This window comes from Macaca fascicularis, chromosome 6 (assembly GCF_037993035.2).
Source record: "Macaca fascicularis isolate 582-1 chromosome 6, T2T-MFA8v1.1".
NCBI classification, from domain to species: domain Eukaryota; kingdom Metazoa; phylum Chordata; class Mammalia; order Primates; family Cercopithecidae; genus Macaca; species Macaca fascicularis.
In genome coordinates, this window is record NC_088380.1 from 101734049 (window position 1) to 101746944 (window position 12896).

General features: G+C 48.5%; 1 protein-coding gene and 1 pseudogene across 3 annotated transcripts in view; one reads left to right on the top strand and one right to left on the bottom strand.

The window, feature by feature from the left end:
- Positions 1-11433, bottom strand: part of LOC135971343 (SH3 domain and tetratricopeptide repeat-containing protein 1-like) — a 52231-nt gene extending 40798 nt beyond the window's left edge. For 2 of the 3 annotated variants that reach the window (XM_073993917.1, XM_073993915.1), the window contains exon 1: positions 11285-11433. The gene's annotated coding sequence lies outside the window, so the exon portion shown is untranslated. Of the gene's footprint in view, positions 1-8151; positions 8269-11284 lie in introns of all 3 variants that reach the window. The other variant, XM_073993916.1, reaches the window with a different exon arrangement.
- Positions 10654-12092, top strand: LOC102116644 (uncharacterized; annotated as a pseudogene).
- Positions 12093-12896: the final 804 nt, after the last annotated feature.

Sequence of the window (12896 nt, forward strand, 5' to 3'; positions counted from 1 at the left end):
ACTGCTCAGCCTCCAGGGTAGAAAGCTCCCCACACCCTCTACCCAAGGAGAAGAGAAGCAAATGGGGTGGCCAGGCTCCAGGACGTGGACTGTTTAGTGTGGTTTCTGCAGTCCAGGTCACCGCCATGGGTGAAGCTTTTCCTTCCTTCTTTTCCAACCAAGTGGCCAAGGTCCTACGGCTGCTGTAGGGCCTCTTCCCCAGGATGAGACAGCCCAGCCATTCCCCTTCCCTCTTTTTTTTTTTTTTTTTTTTTTTTGAGATGGAGTCTCACTCTGTCACCCAATCTGCACTGCAGTGGTGCAATCTTAGCTCACTGCCACCTCTGCCTCCCGGGTTCAAACAATTCTGCCTCAGCCTCCCTGGTAGCTGGAGTTACAGGCGCCCAGCACCACGCCCAGTTAATTTTTATATTTTTAGTACAGATGGAGTTTCAACTTGTTGGCCAGGCTGCTCTCGAACTCCCGACCTCAGGTGATCCACCTGCCTCGGCCTCCCAAAGTGCTGGGATTACAGGCATGAGCCACCGCATCTGGCCGAGTCAGCCCAGAAATCTTGACTTTTTGTTCTGGCAAAATTACTCTCTTCCACGTCTGCCTTCCAAGTAGCTAAATCAGAGATCTGGCCTTGGGGCAGGCTTGAAGAACCCCTGTTTTTTGGTCCTCAAGAGCTCCTACCAGGGTCTGGGACAATTCCAAGACTTGTGTTCTTAAAGAGGAAAGAAACCTCACATACACGGCTCTCGCAGAGCTCAGGCAGAGCTCAGGCAAGGCTTGGGAGGTGGCCCTAAGGTTTGGGTGTGCCATCTATGATCACAGCTAAGAGATCTGAAGCCAGCTGTCTGGGTTCCAACCTCAATTCCAACAGCACTGGCTGTGTGATGTTAGACAACGTCCCCAGCCTCTCTGTGGTTCAGTTTCCTCACTGTAAAAGGGACGCAACAATAGAGCTTCTCTAAAAATTAAGTGAATTGGTGCATATAAGGTATTCAGAACAATGCTTGGCACATGGGGGAGTTCAATAGACACGTAATGAACAGAGTAACTTAGCAATTAGTAAATATACTCATCCAGGACAGGCGCGGTGGCTCACGCCTGTAATTCCAAAACTTTGGGAGGCTGAGGCGAGAGGATCACTTGAGCCCAGGAGTTTGAGACTAGCATGGGCAACACAGCAATATTCCATCTCTAAAAATGTGTTTCTGTAACATATATGTCTATATAGACTCATATATTCACAGTGTATTTATAATACACAAAATAGCGGAATACAGACTTAACTATTCACAATGGTTACTTCTAGAGAAGGGGAAATGCAAATTTCAGCTTTTTATGCTACACATATATTCTTGTATCATCTGAAATATTTAAGCAAATTGTATGTATAAATTTGCCCCAAAACACATAGCAGAACAATGTAGTTTTGACTCAAAAATCTTCAAATCATGATGGAATTGTCCTGTGAAAGTAAAGTTATAGAGATGAAAAGTCTCCCTCCAGCCTAAATGCTCTTTCATATGACCTATATTACACACACCAATGCAGACGCCCCAATCCTTTCCCCACGGTCATAAGAATTTTTCAGTGAACTGTATTCCCCTTTACAAACTAGATGATAGTTAGAGTTACCAGGCAAGAACGTGGATCCAGTTCTGCTTTTTCAAAGCCCAATGTTCCTCACATAATAGCAATGCATTCTTCAACCGGTCAACTGCCCCCAACACCTGAGCTCTCTGTTGTACACAACTCAGCGAGGCCTGGGAGAAAGCAGGTGCAAATTTCACTTACTCAGTAACAACACATCCCACCTGATTCCTCTGCTGGGCTAGTTCTCAAGTCATCTTTTTCTAAGCTTTCATTCGGCTCTACCACATGTACCTAGGCTGGGTAAAATACTTTACCAGGTTTTTTTTTTTTTGAGATGGAGTTTCACTCTCTAGCCCAGGCTGGAGTGCAGTGACACCATCTCGGCTCACTGTAACCTCCACCTCCCGGGTTCAAACGATTCTCCTGCTTCAGCCTCTCAAGTAGCTGGGACTACAGGCACACCCAGGACTACCACCACACCCAGCTAATTTTTGTATTTTTAGCAAAGATGGGGTTTCACCATATTGGCCAGGCTGGTCTCAAACTCCTGACCTCATGATCCGTCCGCCTTGGCCTCCCAAAGTGCTGGGAATACAGGCGTAAGTCACCGCACCTGGCCTACTTTACCAGTTTTATTCCTGAATTAAACCTGTTATTACTATCAATAACGTCAATCAGTGCCATTTCATTCACCGTATGACACACACACACAAAGCACTCCATACTCGCTCCACCTATCTGCTTTTCTGCAATGGCCACAGTGTTCCCCATCTTACATGAGAGGCACACACAAAGACAATGACTTCTCCAAGGTTTTGTAATTCACAATCAGTGGCAGAACCAACATGACCAACCACGTCTGGCCAAGGCCTGTGTTTCAGCCACACCATCTGGTTGCTGCCCCAAGGCTCAATGGGCAAGTAACAGATCACTCCGATTGCAGAGGCTTCAGAAATGCCTTCCACCATGGTACAATGGACGGTTCGCTCTCAGAAGGGGAGGCAGGGGTGGAATCAGCACACAGTTCTGCTAGGTTTCTCATGCAGGGCACAGACTATGTGTATTTTGTGCCTTGCTTTGCAGTTGAAATGTCTCCTGCCCCCTGTACAACAGCTTTCTTTGTCCTCTCCACATAAAAGTACAACTGAGGTCCTCAGGGGAAGGCAGTGATCACTGCCCTGTGCCACACCTGACTGATGTCCAAACAAGTGGACACACAGGCTCTTCTCTTATGGCCCAGGCTGCCCCCATCTGCTAAGCATCAACAACTACACATAGGATTTGCAGAACATGAATGACATGGAGGTGACTGCTTTATCTCTGTTGAAAACTTACTGCACTCTCTTAAAAAAGGGAATTCAGGAAAAACTGAACATTTGAGGCTGGCTGGCTGTAATCTTCAGCTGCTGAGAAAGCCTCAGCTGCTCGGTTCCACTGTGGAAATCCAACTCCTCCCTCAAAGTCCAACTCAAGTACACCTCCTCTGCGGTGACTGCCCCTTCCTCCCTTTCACAAGCATGTGTTCTCTCTGCAGTCCCAGAGCATTCTATCGCCACCTCTGGAGCCACACTGTCCCAGCCTACAGCCAGCTCAGCGCACAGCTGCCTCTCCCTTTGTGTACCTGCAGGCCCCACCTGGGCTGGAAGGCTGCCTCCTTCTCCTCCGCACAGAGGCGGCACTCAGGAACTACTGAATGAGGGAGGGAGTGGATGAGCAAGATCAGCCAAGGGCTACAGGGAGTGACCTGCAGCTCCCAGCAGGAACAGCCCCTGCCCTGCCAATCCGGAGGTGCTGGCTCTGTTCTCAGCAGGGCCGCTAAAAGCTCCCTTATAACAGCTCTAGGACACGACGGTCAACTTGGTGTCAGGCCCTAGAGACACCGAAACTCCTAACAAATAAAGAGGCCGCGTATGCAGCATGCTCGTTAAAAGCACAGGCTTCGGAGTCAGAGCTTGAATTCCGCTTATTATGTGACCTTGAGCAAGTTACTCAATGCATCAGTCTCATTTTGTCACCGGCAAAATGAGGACATTATCTGCCACACAGTGTTGCTGAAAAAGTAAGAGAGGTGACAGACGCAAAGTGCTTGGCACTTACTTACTCTTATTGGTTTATTACAAAGAAGAGAACACGGGAACAGCCAAATGCAAGAGAGGCACAGGGCACACCACGGGGCAGAGAGGTCGAGGCTCCCATGCCTGGAAGTGCCACCTCCCCAGCACCAAATGAGTTCACCAAACCAGAAGCTCCCCAAACCCAGTATTTAGAGGGTTTTATGGAGTTTTAATAACATCAACATGATTAAGTCACTGGCTACCCGTGACTAGCTCAATCTCCAGCCTGTCTCATCTCCCCTCCCAGAGGTAGGTGTGGGGCTGACATGTCCAACTCTATAATCATGACTCATCTTTCTGGCAACCAGCCCTGATCCTGAACCTGTCTAGGGGCCGAAGCCCCCTGTCATCTCATTATCATACAAAAGACACTCCTATCGCCCCAGAGATTCCCAAAGTCTTAGAAGCTCTTGTGTCAGGTATTGAAACCTAAGACCAAATATTATAACCAATGATGTTCCTATCACTCAGGAAATTACAAGGGTTTTAGAAGCTGTGGGCCAAAAACCAGGAAGAATACTAAATATATACACTATTATACTATGTATCCCACTATCACAATAATTTTTTTTGAGACAGAGTCTACCTCTGTTGCCCAGGTTGGAGTGCAGTGGTGCAATCTCAGCTTATGGTGCGATCTCAGCTCACTGCAACCTCCACCTCTCAGGTTCAAGCAATTCTTGTGCCTTATCCTCCTGAGTAGCTGGAACTACAGGTGTGCAACACTACAACTGACTAATTTTTGTATTTTTTAGTAGAGACGGGGTTTCACTGTGTTGGCCAGGCTGGCCTTCAACTCCTGGCCTCAAGTGATCTGCCCACCTCGGCCTCCCAAAAATCTGGGATAAGTCACGAGCCACCGTGCCTGGCCTCACTAGCACAATAATTATACTGAGAGGATGGGGGAGAAAAACGTGGGCAACAGGAGGAGCGGGGAAGGTAAGCAGCCTGAATCCTTGTCTTCCATAGTAGGACACCTCCCTGTCTTTCACACAATCTAGAAGAACGAGCTAAAACATAAACACAGTAACCTCCAAGGAGCAGGGATCAGAGTGGAGAAGGGTAAGGTGGGGGATTGCTGGGTTTTGTCCTAAGCCTTGTTAATTTCTGACTCTTAGAACTGTAGGCCTGTACAACTTTGCTAAAAATGAGTATTTACCTGTAATCCCAGCACTTTGGGAAGCCAACGTGGGCGGATCACGAGGTCAGGAGATCGAGACCATCCTGGCTAACACGGTGAAACCCCGTCTCTACTAAAAATACAAAATACTAGCCAGGCGTGCTGGCAGGCGCCTGTAGTCCCAGCTACTCAGGAGGTTGAGGCAGGAGAATGGTGTGAACCCAGGAGGCGGAGCTTGCAGTGAGCTGAGACTATGCCACTGCACTCCAGCCTGGGCGACAGAGCGAGACTCCATCTCAAAAAAAAAAAAAAAAGAGTATTTAGTTTTTAAACAAAATCTGATATTTGACCAACAACAATAGTATATTAAGTGATATGGTTTTTTGTTTTTGTTTGAGAGAGGGTCTTGCTCTGTTGCCTGGGCTGGAGTGCGGTGGTATAATTCTAACTTACTACAGCCTCAAATTATTGGGATCAGGTGATCAACCTCTCGAGCAGCTAGAACCACAGGTGTGCACCACCATGCCCAGCATTCTTTCTCTCTTTTTTTTTTTTTTTTGGTAGAGGTGGAGGTCTTGCTATGTTGCTGGTCTTAAATTGCTGACCTCAGTGGATCCTACTGCCTCAGCCTCCCTAAGTTCTGGGATTACAGGTGTGAGCCACCACACCAGGCCAAAGTGGTGTATAATAAAATTTTTTGGAATCCAACCACTTTGAAAAAGTATGGAGAGCTATAAATCATCTCCCCATAAACACACATGGATGCAGATACACAAAATTGTTGCACAGGATTTTGGGGACTTCATAAAGTCCTGAAAGCCAGGTTAAAAACCTTAGGACTATACATTCTGGTTTCTTTTTTTTTCTTTTTTTTTTTTTTTTGAGACAGTCTTGCTTTGTCATTCAGGCTGGAGTGCAGTGGCGTGATCTCCGCTCACTGCAAGGTCTGCCTCCCAGGTTCACGCCATTCTCCTGCCTCAGCCTCCCGAGTACCTGGGACTACAGGCGCCCGCCACCATGCCCGGCTAATTTTTTGTATTTTTAGTAGAGGCAGGGTTTCACCATAGCCAGGATGGTCTCAATCTCCTGACCTCGTGATCCACCCTCCTCGGTCTCCCAAAGTCTGGGATTACAGGCGTGAACCACCGCGCCCGGCCCTAGATTCTGGTTTATTAAAGGAAATGCATTTCAAGTCAGAGTTTGTCATTTATTGCACAGGAAAATAAAAACTTAGTTAAGAAAATCAAAAACACCCACATGATAAAATGAGGTCCTACTTGGTTTTAAACTACTTGGTGACCACCATCAGTTGTTTGCTTGACCACAGGATGCACCTAATTCCTAACTATGAATAAAGGTACAAACATTGTTTATTGGGCTTTTGGCTTCAGCCTTGAAACAATCAGATTCTCTCAAACTCAGGAATGTGAATCGCTGTTGGGTTGATGCAGCTGTTTCCATTCTAGAAATGGACCTGGAATCATGTACTTTTCGCCCATGAAGAGTCCTTTGTGCAAAACTTGAAAAGGGAAGGTCCCAAATTCCCCATATGGTATTTCTTCCAGTAGAGGAATTACTCTAATGACTTCTTAGCAAAACTTACATGATCAGGGCAGGCCATCAAAATACTCCAGAAAACAAAGTTTAGCTCCATTTCTGATGGACCTGTCTCCACTGCTATCAGTCTCACCAACAGCCTCACATCAAGTCAGAGGAACGGTTTTTTCATTTAAGAAGGATCTTCATGGCTGGGTGTGGTCGCTCACGCCTGTAATCCCAGCACTTTGGGAGGCCAAGTTGGGTGGATCACGAGGTCAGGATTTTGTGACCAGCCTGGCCAACATACTGAAACCCCGTCTGTACTAAAAATACAAAAATTAGCCAGGCTTGGTGGCACGTGCCTGTGGTCCCAGCTACTTAGGAGGCTGAGGCAGGAGAACTGCTTGAACCTGGGAGGTGGAAGTTGTGGTGAGCCAAGACTGCACCACTGCACTTCAGCCCGGGCAAGAGAATGAGACTCCGTCTCAAAAGAAAAAAAAAAAAAAAAAAAAAAGGGACCTTCATGTTCCTGCCAACTTGCAAAAAAATTAAATAAATAAATAAATAAATAATTGATATCTGTTAACCAGAGGTGACAAAAAGCACCTCCCAGGCTGCTGTAGTAAGTGGATCCGTAACTGTGGTGGGAGATTCCAACCCCCGAGACCTGTGACTATGTCGTGCAGCAAAAGGGCTTGGCCACAGGCCTTAGGAAGAGTATCCTGGGCTATCCAGGGAGGTCCAATCTAATCCCATGAGCCTCTAAGAGCATAGAACTGGCCAGGCGCGGTGGCTCACACCCGTAATCTCCACACTTTGGAAGGCTAAGGCAGGCAGATCACGAGATCAAGAGATGGAGACCATCCTGGCTAAAATGGTGAAACCCATCTCTACTAAAAATACAAAAATTAGTTGGGTGTCATCGCGGGCAACTGTAGTCCCAGCTACTCAGGAGGCTGAAGCAGGGGAATCACTTGAACCCAGGAGGTAGAGGTTGCAGTGAGCTGAGATCATGCTACTGCACTCCAGCCTGGGCAACAGTGCGAGATTCCATCTCAAAAAAATATTTTAAAATAGGGAATAGAACTTTCTCCGAGTGCAAGAAGAGAAATGCACAAAGGGGAACGGGAGAGCCTGACCAGGTCCCTGGCCTACCTAGTCCTGAGCTGATGGGACCACGTACAAAGACCAGATAGAGGCCTCAGGAGCTGAGGGCAGCTCCCAACAGATGGAGAGCAAGGGAACAGACACCTCAGTCCTGCAACCACAAGGAACTATATTTGGCCAAAAGCACTTGGAAACAATTCTCCAGTGAGGAATGCAGCCCAGCCCACATGGTGATTTTTGCCCAGTCACATCCACGTCAGTCTTCTGCCCCATAGAACTGTGAGATGATACAATTTCAATTGTTTTAAGCCACTAAATTTGTGGAAATGTGGTAAAGCAGCAACAGAAATGAATACAGTGATTCACGTGGAAACCCCTAGAAGAGTTCCTGGCACAGTGTTGACACCTGACAAGCGTTTCCTGATTTCCTTACATCGCAAGGCAGGGCTGGCCACACTCCATCCAAAACAATAAATGATAGACTTGTTCTGACAAAACAGATTCAGTGAATTATAAATGGCCCAGAACACCTACAAATTTTAGGTTTCAGGTAAGTGATTGCCTTTCTTTTCACTTAGAAGCCTCCCAATGCTCATCTTACTGATAAACTCTAAGTACCAGGCAGGAGACTAAACACCAGACAAACCCAGCCCCAGATGCCCCAAGGGAGCCCATCCCAGCACTCACTCTCCGCTGCACTGAAATGATGTCCAGGTCAGTTTATCCCACTAGACCAAGAACTCCAGCTCTCCACGTGTGAGTCACCAGTGCTGCCTCTGCATCTCTGCTTCTAGGATGGTGCTTCTGCACTTCACAGGAAATCTGTATCAATGTTTGTCAACACTATATATGACAGTGTCACTTAATATCTGCACAGAAAACATAAATTCTTTGAGGACCAGGGCTGGGTTTATTAGCCTTTGTAATCCCACTGCCACTGTCTGAGACATCAGAGGCACTCGGTAGAAGTTGGTGAAGAGAAAGAAAAGGCAGAGGAGAGACAGGAAAGCAGGACCAACACCGCAGACACAGATTCTGAGGTGGCCGGAGGAGAGGCAGGGCAGAGAAACTTCCTGGATGCTGGAATGGGGTTCACTGTGATATCTGCTGCTGGATTTCAAATGTCAAAGGTGACGCTTTGCTGACCTTGACCTCTGACTGCCCTTTAGCTTTCCCAACCTCAACACAGGGCACTTAGAAACTGCAATGTCAAGAAATTATGCTTCATTAAAGCATGGGAATGTTATTTACATGGACGTTCATTACTGAATTTTTTACATGGGAATGTAAATAATTGAAGAGATTGTTAAAGATTAAATCATGCACATTCAATAACTTTGTAAAATATTAATGATAACTGAAACACAAATTTTGATGTTCCCCAAAAATGCTAAAATATAAAAAAATACTGGCCAATTAAAGATAGAAAACAATCCTAATGCAGCTCCCCAACAGACACATTAAAACTTCTCTATACATTAAATATTTCGGATTTCAAAGGAAAACCCAGATTCATTCCATTCTTAATATGGCGTTAAAAAAAAAAATCTTAGGTAATACAATATTTCATTTAAAATTTACAAAATTCCATTACATTCATTATTTCATTTGATCCTCAAAACAATCTCCTGAGTTAGGCAGAACAGGTATTATTAACAACTAACTCCATTTTACAGGTAAGGGAACTGAAGTTCAGCAAGTACTTGGGCTTAACAAAAGCTTTAATAGGGCCACATATCAAAACCAAATCCTCTGCTCAAAAGAACTAGAATAAGTTATCTTTTACATATTATTCATACTTATATCCTGTCAATATCCAAAAATGTTTTGAGGTAGCCTGCAATAATAGACACCTATCCAATAAAAACATTAAAACGAAAAACAGGGGGAAAAAAAAACAGCAGGTGACATGGGAGACAGACGAAGGTAGATAGCAAAGACTGAGACTTATAATCTAAGAAAACTTCATCTCTGACCTTCCAGTTCCAGGGAGATAACGCTAAGGAAACAAGATGGTTTATAGACTCATAAACTGACAAAAGAGAGGTTGCATCAGTTCTTAACTCTGAAACACTCCTAGCAGCCACAGCAAATCTCTAGGACAACATACCAATGGCATCAAAGCAAGAGTATACTTCGGGATAGAGTGAATTAAGTTCCCTGTTTGGGACCCAGGCCAGGGCTAGAGAAAAGAACTCTGAAATGTAGAGCTCAAAAATACATCCTCTGTCGGCCAGGCGCAGTGGCTCACACCTGTAATCCCCAGCACTCTGGAAGGCCGAGGCGGGCAGATCACGAAGTCAGGAGATGGAGACCATCCTGCCTAGCACAGTGAAATCCTGTTTCTACTAAAAATACAAAAAATTAGCCGGGCATGGTGGCAGGCGCCTATAGTCCCAGCTGCTTGGGAGGCTGAGGTAGGAGAATGGAGTGAAGCCAGGAGGCGGAGCTTGCAGTGGGCCAAGATCCTGCCACTGCACTCCAGCATGGGCAACAGAGCAAAACTCCGTCACCAAAAAAAAAAAAAAAAAAAAAAAAAAAACATATATATATATATATATATACCCTCTGTCTTCTCCATACCCATGTGTCCCCTTCTGTGAGAGACTTCCTTACACCATTGCGGGGAAGAGAATTTTTCTCTGCTATATTTGCTTGAAAGAATTAAAGGTGTAGGGCAAAAATTCTTGGAAATTATGTAGTTTACGATCCTCAAAAGTGAGAAAAATGAAGCCCAGAAGAGAAGGCCTTCCAGGAAAATTCCAGAGCCAGAGGTAGACCCAGTACATTGTTTTTGTTTTTGTTTTGAGAGGAAGTCTCACTCTATGGCCCAGGCTGGAGTGCAGTGCAGCCATTTCACTCACTGCCACCTCCGCCTCCTGGGTTCAAGCTATTCTCCTGCCTCAGCCTCCTGAGGAGCTGCGATTACAGGCGCCCACCACCACACCCAACTAATTTTTGTATTTTTAGTAGAGACAGGGTTTCACCATGTTGGCCAGGTTGGTCTCCAACTCCTGACCTCAAGTGATCCGCCTGCCTAGACCTCCCAAAGTCCTCGGATTACAGGCGTGAGCCACCGTACCAGGCAGACCTGTTAAGTTTTAATCAAGTACTCTGAACTATGCAACAAACGCTAGGAAGTAATAGAAAAAAAATTAATCTAAAAACCCTCTGGAGAGTCAAGGAATTGCAGATTTAAAATAGCACGAATACTTGGATTCACGGTATTGAAAAAGGACCTCGCATTTACCCACGCGCGCGGGTCCACGCAGCCACCTATATAGGTGACAAAACACTCAGGAAGCCCTCATGCGGGGCCGGGAAAGAGCCCCCACGCAGAGTCACGGACTCCCTCGTCCGAAGGTCCGCGCAGTCCCCTCGGTGAGTCTAGGGAAGCAGTCTCGCTGCGAGGGAGGGCGAGGAGGGCGGCGGAGTCTCCCTCTCGCGGTGGCCCGGACCCCGCCCCACGAGTGGGCCCTCGCAGGGCCCCCTCTGCTGCACGCGGGGACCAGCCACGCTGCGGGGAACCGGGCAGAAGCCAGCGCCTGGGTCCATGCAGTCCCCTCCGCGGCAGACGCGGGGAGCCGGGGAGCAGTAGGGACCGGCCCTCACCCGCAGGGCGACCAGGACACCCCGCGGGCCCACGAGGTACCGCAGCAGGCGCTAAGCCCCCGGTGCCGCCCAAGGCCGAGACAAAGCCCTGGAGCAAGGACCCCGGATCCCAACCTCAGACCCTGCGGAGCCCAGCTCGGAGCCGCCAGGCGCGGGGCAGAGACCCCCGCCCGGTCCGGAGACCCCGTCGCCCGTCGCGCCCTCTCACCTCAGGCTGCCGCCTCGCAGCGCTCGCTCCTCGCCGCGGCGCCTGGGCCGACTGGAGCGCAGCTGAGCAGCCGACAGAGCCGCGGCAGCCTCAACAATGGAGCCCCGGGGCGGGGCCGCCGCCGCCGCTTCAGCCCGTGTTCCCCGCTCAGGATCCGGCTCGGATCAACGAGCTGCAGCTGGCGCGGGGTTGCGGCCGGGAAACACACCGCGCAGGTGCACACGGCCCAGCCCGCCGCCCGCAGCCCCGCCCCCAGCGGAGCCGGGCGCCCAGGGCCCGCCCCCCGGGCAATGGGGAGCGAGCTGCGCGGAGAGGGCGGGGCCTGGGGGAACAAAGGCAGGTTGGGCGGGGCGGCGCTGGGACTGGGCGTGCGGTGTCCCGCGGGAGGACCGGACCCAAGAGCTGGCCGGATCCTGGCCTCCTAGAAGACCCAGCTCAACGTCCACCTGCAGTCTGCCCTACAGGACGCGCTCATCTCAAGCCCAGAACTCAGGCTTTTAGGGCAGAGAGCGAGAGACAGGCTTGCTTTACAAAAAAGGAAACTGAGGTTCAAGGAATAGGATTGCCTGCTGCCCGAAGTCACGTAGTCCCATTCACTCGTTCACCTTGTCATTCAGCAAACATTTGGAAGCACGTATGGTGGGCGTTAGGAGTGAAGTAGGGCCAGGCGCGGTGGCTCGCTCCTGTAATCCCAGCAGTTTGTGGGACGGAGGCAGGTGGATCACTTGAGGCCAGGAGTTCGAAACCAGCCTGGCCAACAAGATGAAACCCCATCTCTGCTAAAAATAAAAAAACTTAGCCGATCGTGGTGACGCGTCCCTATGGTCCCAGTTACTGGGAAGACTGAGGCAGGAGAATCGTTTGAGCCCGGGAGGTGGAGGTTGCAGTGAGCTGAGATGGTGCCACTGCATGCGCTCCAGCCTGGGCGACAGAATGAGACTCTGTCTCCAAAAAAAAAAAAAAAAAAAAATTAATAGAGGGGAAGTAAAAACGAACTTAGGCCTTCCCTGAAGGAGCTCGGCCAAGGAGTACCTGAAATGTCTCTGCATCTCTTTAAGGTCTGATAAAGGAACCAGGAGCAAGCGCTAATCACTTCCCTTTCCTACCTCAGAACTTTCATGTGTTTGCTGTTCCCAGCCTGAAATGCCAAGTACCAATGGTATTTATTTATTTATTTATTTATAGAAATGAGGTCTCCCTATGTTGCCCAGGCTGGTCTCAAACTCCTGGCCTCAAGCTATCCTCTCGTCTCAGCCTCCCAAAGTATTGGGATTGCAGGCATGAACCACTGTCCCAGCCCTGATCGTCTTTAAAACGTCTTTCCTCATCTTATTTGAGTTTCCTGCTCCATGTGACCCCACACCCTTGGTTTCCCTGTACTTCCATAGCTGCTCCTCGGTGGGTCCTGGGGACCCACCCCCTTCTCTGCCCAACTTGTATATGTCTGGACTCAGGCCAAATGCCCTTCCATTTGCAGTGGGCACTGCCACAAGAAATCTCATGCCTTTCCAGGCTTCACAAACCATCCACATGCTCTGCTGCCTGCCAGAGACATCCATCCCAGTCAGATGCCCAGCCCTGACCTTTCCCAAAGGCCCAGCTGGACACAGGG